At 45.6% G+C, this 11206-nt stretch overlaps 1 protein-coding gene across 1 annotated transcript in view; it reads right to left on the reverse strand.

Moving 5' to 3' along the window:
• The window catches only part of LOC144695353 (uncharacterized), a 37266-nt gene extending 27588 nt beyond the window's left edge, over window positions 1-9678 (reverse strand). Inside the window, exon 1 of the transcript XR_013579940.1 lies at window positions 9332-9678. The gene's annotated coding sequence lies outside the window, so the exon portion shown is untranslated. The remainder of the gene's footprint in view (window positions 1-9331) is intronic.
• Window positions 9679-11206: the final 1528 nt, after the last annotated feature.

Here is an 11206-nt window from a genome sequence, read left to right on the forward strand (position 1 = left end):
TCTACCAGGCACAAGTCTTGCCTGGATGAATGCAGCTCCAACAACACTCAAGAAGCTCAACACCATTCAGGGCAAAGCAGCCCGCTTGATTGGCACCCTATCCACAAACATTCACTCCCCCAACCATTGACGCACAGAGGCAGCAGTGTGCACCATCTACAAGATGCACTGCAGAAACTCTCCAAGCCTCCTTAGACAGCACCTTCCAAACCCACGACCACTAGCACAGAAAGCAATGTGATAATGACTAGATAATTGCATTTTACAAAAGCAAAACACTGCAGACGCTGGAGGAAAACTGAAATAAAACAGAAAATGCTGGAATACTCAATAGGTCTGGCAGCATCTGTGGAGAAAGAAACAGAGTTAATGTTTCAGGTCAATGACCTTTCATCTGTTTCTCATGATGCTGATTGAGAGTAAATCAAGCCCAAGACACCAGCGACAATGTGCCCAGCTCCTCTTCAAAGTAAAGCAATGGAATCTTTTATATCCACCTGAGAGGGCAGATGGGGTCTCTGTTTAACATCTCATCTGAAAGAAGTTCTGACAGTGCAGCACTTCCTCAGTACTGCTCTGGGAGTGTCACAGAATCACAGAATTGTTACAGTGCCATTTGGTCCATCCTGTGTGCACCAGCTCTCCGAATGAGCAATTCACCTAGTTCCATTTCCCTTCCTTCTGCCCGCAACCCCACACATTCTTCCCCCTCAGACCATAGTCCAATTCCCCCTTGAATGCTTCAATCGAACCCGCCTCCACCACACTCCCAGGCAGAGCACTCCAGATCCCAACCACTCGCCGTGTGGAAAAGTTTCACTCCATATCACTATTGCCTCTTCTGCTAATCAATCCAAATCTATGCGCTCTCGTTCTCGATCCCTTCATGTGTGCGTACAGTTTCTCCCTGTCTGAGGGTCAGGCACTTTGCATCTGTCTCTACCAAGGAGCTAGATGCTACTGAGGCCATGGTGACAGACGAGTAAACTCTGTCACTAGAAGGGTTCAAAATTGATAAGAAGGAAGTGTTGAATAGACTGTCGGTACTTAAAGTTGACAAGGCTCCTGGACCGGATGAGATGCATCCAAGGATATTGAGAGAAGTGAGAGTAGAAATTGCAGGGGCACTGGCCATAATTTTTCAGTCTTCCCTAGACTCAGGATTGGTGCCAGAGGACTGGAGAATTGCAAACATTGCGGCCTTGTCCAAAAAAGGTTGTAAGGTTAAGCCCAGCAATTACAGACTAGCTAGTTTAACTTCAGTGGTAGGCAAGATTCTAGAAACAATTATTTGGCCTAGAATAGTAGTCAGATGGAAAAATATGGGTTGATTAGGGAGAGCCAGCATGGATTTCTAAAGAAGAAATTGTGTTTAACTAACTTGCTGGAATTTTTTGTAGAGGTAATAGAAAGGGTTGATGAGGGTAATGCTGTTAATGTGGCATGCATGGACTTTCAAAAGTCATTTCATATAGTGTCACACAACAGACTTGAGACAAGTTATTGCTCATGGAATAAAAGGGACAGTAGCAACATGGATACAAAATTGGCTGAGAAATAGGAAGCCGAGCGTAATGGTCAATGGATATTTTTCGGGCTGGAGGAAGGTTTGTAGTGGAGTTCCCCAGGGGTCAGTATTGGGACCCTTGCTTTTCCTGATATATATTAATGATCTAGATCTAGGTGCACAAGGGACAATTTCAAAGTTTGCAGCAATACGAAGCTTGGGAGTGTTGTAAACTGCGACGAGGACAGTTTAGAACTTCAAGAGGTGGCAGGACAGGTGGAAAGAGCAATTAATAAAGCATATAGTATTCTGGGATTTATTAATAGGGGCATAGAGTACAGAAGCAAGGAGGTTATGCTGAATTTATATAAGACACTCGTTAGACCTCAGCTGGAGTATTGTATGCAGTTCTGGGCTCCACATTATAGGAAGGATGTGAACACATTGGAGAAAGTGTAGAAGAGGTTTACAAGAATGGTTCCAGGGATGAGAAACTTCAGTTACGAAGATAGATTGGAGAGGTTGGGTCTGTTCTCCTTGGAGAGAAGGCTAAGAGGAGATTTGATAGAGATGTTCAAAGTCATGAGGGGGCTGGACAGAGTAGATAGGGAGAAGCTGCAACTGCCCGTAAAAGAATCAAGAACGAGAGGGCACAGATTCAAAGCAATTTGCAAAAGACGCAAACGTGAAGCGTGGAAAAACCCCTCCACACAACGAGCGGTCCAGGTCTGGAACCCACCGCCTGAAAGCATGACGGAGGCAGGCCCAATCAAGGCACCCAAGAGGGCACTAGATGTTTATTTGAATAGAAACAATGCGCAGGGGTATGGGGAAAAGGCAGGGCAATGGCACCAGGTCATAATGTTGGCTTGAAGAGCTGGTGCAGACATGATAGGCCAAATGGCCCCCTTCTGTGCCATTAAAATTCTGTGATTCTGAGAATTCTTTTTCCAATCCTGCATATTTTTCACTAAATTGCTTAAGCACAAGTGATAAATAAAGCCTAATGATAAGGGGCAGGCAATGTGGCAGAAGGGCAGGGTATAGGATGAGAGGGGAGGAGGATTTACAAAGAGCTACATGTTTGCTTGTTGTGTTTAAAAGGCGTCCGTGTTCACACTAGAGCAATGGGCAATTTTTAATAGCTGAAGGGTATTGAACGCTTGGTATATTTGTAGCTCTGAGATCCCTTTGTCCCTCTACCCCCCTAGATTTGAAACTTCAAGGTAACAAGTGACTTTCCTATTTTTCCTATAACACTGTACTGACTCACATTTATCCGTGTTGAACTTCATTTGGCAATTATTTACCCATTCTGCAAGTATACTCATATCCTCCTATACTGCAGTCTTCCTCAGTATTGACTATCCCCACAAATTCGGCTTAAGTACAAATTCTGCTTTTGGTTCCAAAGTTCAAATCTTTAATGTAAATTGTGAACAGCAGTTCCCAGCCCCGATTCCTGTGGAACACCACTTCCCACTTTCTACCACTTAGTGATTACCCTTTATTCCCAATCGCTGTTTTCGGTCTTGAAGCTATAGCAACCCATTCTACCACTTGGGTCCCCTGACTCCACATGCTGACCTTATTCATTATTCTGTTATGGGGAACCTGATTGAAAGTCTTTTGAAAATCCAGATAAATTACATCAACTAGGTTACTAACAGTTATAGTTTGCATACCAGGGCATTACTTATTACTTCTCTTTAGATCGGAGGAAGAGACATACGCACTTGAAATGCTAACTCTGTTTCTCTCTCCACGGATGCTGCCATGTCACAGTAGGAATTTTGTCTACAGTTCTGGTCACCACATTACAGGAAGGACATCATTGCTCTGGAGAGAGTGCAGAGGATATTTACAAGAATGTTGCCAGGGCTTGAAAAATGCAGTTATGAGGAGAGATTGGATAGGCTAGAGTTATTTTCCTTACAACAAAAGAGGATAAGGGATGACCTAATTGAGGTGTACAAAATTATGAGGGGCCTAGACAGGGGAGACAGAAAAGACTTATTTCCCTAGCTGAGGGATCCATTATCAGGGAGCATAAATTTCAGGTGATTGACATAAGGATTAGAGGGGACATGAGGAAAAACTATTTCACCCAGGGGGTGGTGGGCAACTGGAATTCAATGCCTAAGTTGGCGGTTCAAGTTGAGACATTCAACTCATTTAAAAATAGGATTTGCATCTGAAGTGCTGTAACCTACAAGGCTACGGACCAGGTGCTGGAAAATGGAATTAAAATGAGTTGCGAGTTTCTTTTTCTCTTTTTTGACTCATGCAGGCACAATGGTCTCTTTCTGCACCGTTACATTTCCATGGTTTTACCTAATGAGTTTTTCCAGCATTTTCTGTCTTTATTTCAGATTTCCAGCATCTGCTATTTTGCTTTCATCATTACTTATTACTATTCGTTGCACATAGACCAACACCAAGTTATTATGTTACTGTTGCCTCACTGGAGAATCAGCATATTAACAGCATTATTATTCATTCCCAGCAACATTTCAATTAATTAACACTGGTTATTGGTGGAATTGAAGTTCCTCTCAGCTTGTGACTGCTCTTTGCAAACGAATACAAATCACTCCTGGCCTTTGGTTTTCCATCTAGCCCATACTCTGCCTTTGGTTTCTCCTCTTCAACCTGTGACAGGTGGCTTTGCCTTCCCCTTTTTCTAAAACATTCGTCCATAACAGATGCTGGCTCTAAGCCAGCAACAAAGATACTTAGCTACAGAGTAGTCAACCCAAGGCAACAAATGGCACCTAATCATGCATGAAGCCTCCAACAATTACCCCTTTCCATCCTTACTGTGAGCACAGTACTTCTCAAACTATTTTCCCATGTGAACCAAGTTTAACACTTGAAACTTAACATGACCCCAGGTGGCATTAAAAACAAAACAGCAATAAAGCAGCATTCAGAACATCATTAAAATTCACATGTTATAAATCAGACATAAATATCTGTGTCTTAAGAGTACGTTGGAAATGTGTTGTTACCGGTAGAGTATCTCAAATCCAACTACCTAAAAACTGGACAATATTCCCCCACACTCCATGCGGCATAGTGAACCTGGACCCCACCCAGCCCAGCTCAGAAGAGTTCGAGGATTTGCTGCATCACTACGGTGGTGTGCCCAGTACTAATTGTCTTTGCATGTCTGACGTGATAGCAGTCTTAGAGGAGTCCTCTCTCCTCCTACCTCATGGCCCAGATTAATTACACCCTGCTGCACATTGCCCCTTATAAAGATGGGTGCGTATGGACCCTGTTGCACTTGTTGCCTGCGCCCTGCTTTACATAATCCCTATCAAGATGGCAGCAGTGAACATGGCTCGTCACTGGATGAACCCACCCCACCCAGTTGGTACAAACAAGGGACCCATAGATTTTTATTCAGGGTTTGTGGCCTGCACAATATGATTAAGGAGCCTCTGCACTCGCAAATTTGCTCAATGGGACAGCTTTACACCTTTCAGTGCCCTGATTACCCATTCTGTCAGCATGTGCCGAGTGACTAACCAGGAACCTACATGGATGTGCTGGTGTGAAGGCAGTTTCAACGCAGTTCAGCATACACAAAGTGTAATATTTGAACACTTTGCGGGGAAATTGTAGTGAGAGAGTGGGAAAAGGAGAGGGAGGCAGAGAGAGAAAGGAGGGGGGGGGGGGGGAAAGACTGAGAGAGAAACAAGAGTGGGAAAGGGGAGAGAGAGCGAGGACAGAGTGCAAAAAGGGGGAGGATGAGTAGACAGGGTGGGAAATGGGGGAAGTGATACAGACAGTGGGAAAGGGAGGACAGTGAGAGAGTTGGAAAGGGGTGATGGGCAGAAGAGTGAGAGGTTGAAAGGTTGAGACACTTATTTTTTCATGGGATGTGGAAGTCGCTGGCAAGGTCAGCATTTGCTGCACATCCTTAATTACCCTTGAACTGAGCGGCGTGCTAAGCTAATTCATATGACTCACACATTATTGCAGGTCTGGAGTCACATGAATACAGAGACCAGGTAAAGACGGCAGGTTTCCTTCCCGAAAGGGCATTTAGTGAACCAGATAGGTTTCTATGGCAATCAATGATAGTTCTATGGTAACCATTACTGAGAGCAGCTTTATATTCCAGATTTTTATTTATTCAGTTTAAATTCCATTTGAACCCATGTCCCCAGACCATTCGCCTGGATCTCTGGATTACTAATCCAGTGACATTACCACGACGCCACCATCTTTCCCGAGACAGAGTGAGAGTTGGAACAGGAGGAAGGAAGCATGGGAAAGGGAATGAAAGGGAAAGGGAGTGAGAAAGAGAAAGAGAGCGGTGATGAAGGAATGCTGGTGGACAGGATGAACTGAGCTGAAATGAGTCCCTATATAATTTGTAATCAACCCCAGTGACGGTTGGGGGTTTTGGGGTTGTGTTTGGCAGTTATTCTCAATGAGATGGGCAACAACTCCCTCAAAGGAGATGGAGGAACTTGAATAGAAATAGCCTGAGATATACCCAGATCATCAACAATTAGAGTTTTATTGTAATGCATGGTCAGGGCTGGATGAAAAAAAAGATGAAAGGAAACAATAGATACACCAATCATAAAAAGGAGTCGCAAAGGATCCAGCCTGATGTTTAGGGTGCTACTGTCTCATTTCCACAGAAAGCTGGCATCAAAATTCTGCCCATATTGGGTTTAGCTTTTTGGTTATTCTCCTTTGTAAAATAAATTAATCAGAAGCAAAATGATGTCCTGCCTCTACCTTTACAACTCTACATACATTACTTTTGCAATATGATAGAGGTGCCCTTGTTTTGCATTCATCCCATTTGTATTGTGGACTGAATTTGGAATTGGAACAACGGGATAAGTATTCGAACACAACTCCACACAGATGCACTTCACTGAGCGTAGGCCATCGACCTCCCCTGATGTTGCACTGCTACCCTGAATGGGTGAATTGGAAGTGCAATGAAATTGTATTAAATTCAATTAAATAGAGAAAACTGAAGCTTGTTTTTGAGCCATGATTCAAATCCCATTCCTTAAATACTGACCCTATCCCTCTCCTGGCAAAAGTCTCCAAGATTAAGCCAGTTAATGTGCAGCCTTGACGTCACATTTGGCCCCGAGAGGAGCTTCCAACCTCACATTTGTGCCATCATGAAGACTGCCTATCTCCACCTCCATCATATCACTCTTCACCCCAGTCTCACCACCTCCTCTGCTGCCGAAACCCTCATTCAGACCTTCATTACCTTGAGACTTCACAATTCCAATGCAATCCAGGCTGCTCTCTCACATTCTACCCTCGGGAAAACTCAAATGTTATTTGGCCACATCAGATTCCAATTTTATCAAAAAAAAAGTGACACTAATTAACATCAGTGCAATGATTTGATTTTTGGTCTCCACATTTCTGGAAGGATATACTACATTGGAGACAGGACAAGCGAAGATTCTCTAAATTTTGTCCCTGGGGTGAGGGGATCGGAAGATTTGGCGCATTATTCTTACATTTCCACAATTCTTAGGCTTTTTCCCACGTCTATTCTTGGAGAGCCCAAACGCAGACTGGGTGACCGCTTAGCGGAACACCTTTGGTCTGTCCGCAAGCATGACCCAGAACTCCCTGTCGCTTGCCATTTCAATGCATCACCCTGCTCTCATGCCCACATTTCCGTCCTTGGCCTGCTGCATTGTTCCAGTGAAGCTTAACGCAAACTGGAGAAACAGCACCTCATCTTCCGATTAGGCACTTTACAGCCTTCTGGACTTAACATTGAGTTCAACAACTTCAGATCATGAACTCTCTCCCTCCACCCCCCACCCATGAGATTGTTCAAATCTGACTCTCGGTCCCAGCTCATCTACAAATCAGCAGCATCGACACAGAAACCACCCCCACCCCGACCTGTTTCGCAGCTGAAGCGATCGGGATTCACTGACTGTAAGAAACAGGGCAGTCCCTGGACTGTGACTATATTCAAAACGGAAAGCTGGGGCGGTACAATAATGATGCTGGGTGCTGTCGACTTGAGTCGCACATCGCGGGCAACTTTCATAAACCGCTGGTTCGACCACAAGCGGAGCAGTGTGTCCCGTTTTTGAGCTCCACTCCTCAGTTGACGGCTTTAGAGGGCTTTGCAGGAATGAGTTATAAGAATGGTCCCATGGCTGAAGGAGCTCAGTTTGTGTGGATTGATTGAAGCTGGTGGACAGCATTGAGGCTCAATGACTAGGATCCTCAATGTTTACAGCACAGGAGAAAGCCATTCAGGCTGCTTGGTCGGCTTTTGCTCTCTGCAAGTGCCACTCCTCTAGTCCCACTCCTCTGTCCTCTTCCTTTCTCATTGTTTTTGTCCCTCGCTTCACATGCTTATCCATATGAAAACGACAATTGAATCTACTACCACCACACTCTCTAGTGATGACCACAAAACCATTGCCGATGGTGGTATAAACCCATCAGGTTCACTAACGCGCCTTTAGGGAAGAAAATCTGCTATCCTTATGTGACTCCAGACCCACAGTAATGTGGCTGACTCTTAAAACGCCCTCTGAAATGGCCTAGCAAGTTATATTGAATTACTAATAAGTCTCAAAGGAATGAAACCAGACGGACCACCCGGCATTAACCTAAGCACCGGAAACTGCAAACTCAGCCCTGTCAGCCCTGCAAAGTCCTCCTTACTAACATCTGGGGGCTTGTGCCAAATTTGGGAGAACTGCCTCACAGACTAGTCAAGCAACAGCCTAACATAGTCACTCTCAGAGAATCATTACTTACAGACACCTCCCAGACACCAGCATCACCATCCCTGGGTATGTCCTGTCCCACCGGTCGCACAGACCCAGCAGAGATGGTGGCACAGTGGTATACAGTTGGGAGGGAAGTGGTATACAGTCAGGAGGGAGTTGCCCTAGAGTCCTGAACATCGACTCTGGAACCCATGATGTCTCACGGCTCTTGTTGAGAGGGCATTTTTAAGAGTCAACCGCTTTGCTGTAGATCTGGAGTCACATGTAGGCCAGGCCAGGTAAGGACAGCAGATTTCCTTCACCGAAGGACATTAGTGAACCAGGTGGTTTTTTACCAAAATCGGCAATGGTTTCATGATCATCATCAGACTTTAAATTCCAGATTTTTTAAAAAAATCAAATTTCACCATCTGCAGTGGTGGGATTCTAACTCCGGTCCCCATAGCATTACCCTGCGCCTCTGGGGTTACCAGTTTAGCAGGAATACTATTCCTTACCAGCCTCATTTCAAATGAATTACAGGTTACTGGTGGAATTGAAGTTCCTCCTGATCCCGAATCCCATAAATTGCTCTCCCGGCCTTTGGATTCCTCTCTACCCCACCCTTGATTTCCCCACTTGGTGGAAGCTCCTCCACAAACAGATGTTGACACGAAGCCAGAGATATTTTTTAAAAATACTGAACAATGAGGGAGGGGGGGGACCAGAGATAAAAAAAATACTGAACAGTGAGGGAGGGGGGAAAACCAATCCCAAGGTAAATACAGTAACATTTTCAAATGGCACATGATCAGACCTAAAAGCTGCAGGAATCCCCTCCAGTTTGAACACCATTTGCTCTGTTGCCCCTCTGGGGATGTAATAAACTCTGGGCCACCGCCCAGACTCTGGGGCAAAAAGGCAATAAACAGAACAAGAGTAGAAAGGAAACTCGGAGCTTCAGCTCAGACAAAGCGCCATTTTTTTTTAACAATATCTCCAACTCCTTCAGCAAAAAAAAACAACCGCCCCGGACTCTCTGCTGTCGATCTCTTTAAACCCTTTCTCCATTCCAGGTCCTTACCTCCTGTATCGAGTGAACCGATCCCGAGGTGCAGGAGGAAAAGGAGGAGGGGGCCGGGGAGCAACATGTCGACAGGATCCAAATTGATCCGTTTGTTCCCCCAAAAGTCAAAGCGGACACGCTTTCAGCTTCTTCAAATCCGGCTCCCGGCTCCGAGCCCCCGTCTCCCGGTTCATTCACGGAGGTGGAGGAGCAGCGGCGGAGAGCTCCCCTCCATCTGCCCCCCTTCTGCAAGTGTTTGACTCCGGCGAACATTTCGACCATGAAGCGCCGGAGCTGGAAAATCGGATTTGCATAAAGGGCGGGGCTAATGCGGCAAAAAATAACTTGCGGCTCGTGTTCAGCAAAAGGCATCACGTCTGATAAGGGCGGAGCGTGTATCTGAAGCAAAAATAGCTGGAAAAACTCAGCAGGTCTGGCAGCATCTGCGGAGAGGAACACAGTTAACGTTTCGAGTCCGTCTGACCCTTCAACAGAACTAAGGAAAAATAGAAAAGAGGTGAAATATAAGCTGGTTTAAGGGGGTGGTGGGACAGGTAGAGCTGGATAGAGGGCCAGTGAAAGGTGGAGATAACCAAAAGATGTCACTGACAAAAGGGCAAAGAGGTGTTGAAGGTGGTGATATTATCTAAGGAATGTGATAATTAAGGGTAGAAAGCAGGACGAGCAAGGTACAGATAGCCCTAGTGGGGGTGGGGTGAAGGTAAGGGATCGAAATAGGCTGAAAGGTAGAGATAAAACAATGGATGGAAATACATTTTAAAATAATGGAAATAGGTGGGAAAAGAAAAATCTATATAAATTATTGGAAAAAAAAGGGGGATCGGAAAGGGGGTGGGGATGGAGGAGAGAGTTCATGATCTAAAATTGTTGAACTCAATATTCAGTCTGGAAGGCTGTAAAGTGCCTAGTCGGAAGATGAGGTGCTGTTCCAGCAGTTTGCGTTGAGCTTCACTGGAACAATGCAGCAGGCCAAGGACGGACATGTAGGCATGAGAGCAGGGTGGAGTGTTGAAATGGCAAGTTCTGGGTAATACTTGCAGACACACCGAAGGTGTTCTGCAAAGCAGTCACCCAGTCTGCGTTTGGTCTCTCCAATGTAGAGGAAACCGCATTGGGAGCAACGAATGCAGTAGACTAAATTGAGGGAAGTGCAAGTGAAATGCTGCTTCACTTGAAAGGAGTGTTTGGGCTCTTGGACGGTGAGGAGTGGAGAAGTAAAGGGGCAGGTGTTGCACCTTCTGCGGTTGCATGGGAAGGTGCTGTGGGAGGGGGTTGAGGTGTAGGGGGTGATGGAGGAGTGGACCAGGGTTTCCCGGAGGGAACAATCCCTGTGGAATGCCGCCAGGGGTGTTTGAAGGGAAGATGTGTTTGGTGGTGGCATCATGCTGGAGTTGGCGGAAATAGCGGAGGATGATCCTTTGAATGCGGAGGCTGGTGGGGTGATAAGTGAGGACAAGGGGGACCCTATCATGTTTCTGGGAGAGAGAGGAAGGTGTGAGCGCGGATGCACGGGAGATGGGCCGGACACAGTTGAGGGCCCTGTCAACCACCGTGGGTGGAAAAGCTCAGTTAAGGAAGAAGGAAGACATGTCAGAGGAACTGTTTTTGAAAGTGGCATCATCAGAACAGATGCAACAGAGGCGAAGGAACTGAGAGAATGGGATGAAGTCCTTACAGGAAGCGGGGTGTGAGGAGCTGTAGTCGAGGTAGCTGTGGGAGTCGGTAGGCTTGTAATGGATATTGGTGGACAGTCTATCACCAGAAATTGAGACAGAGAGGTCAAGGAAGGGAAGGGAAGTGTCAAAGATGGACCATGTGAAAATGATGGAAATTGGAAGCAAAATTAATAAATTTTTCCAGGTTCAGACGAGA

Source organism: Cetorhinus maximus, chromosome 21 (genome assembly GCF_964194155.1).
Source record: "Cetorhinus maximus chromosome 21, sCetMax3.hap1.1, whole genome shotgun sequence".
Classification (NCBI taxonomy): Eukaryota; Metazoa; Chordata; class Chondrichthyes; order Lamniformes; family Cetorhinidae; genus Cetorhinus; species Cetorhinus maximus.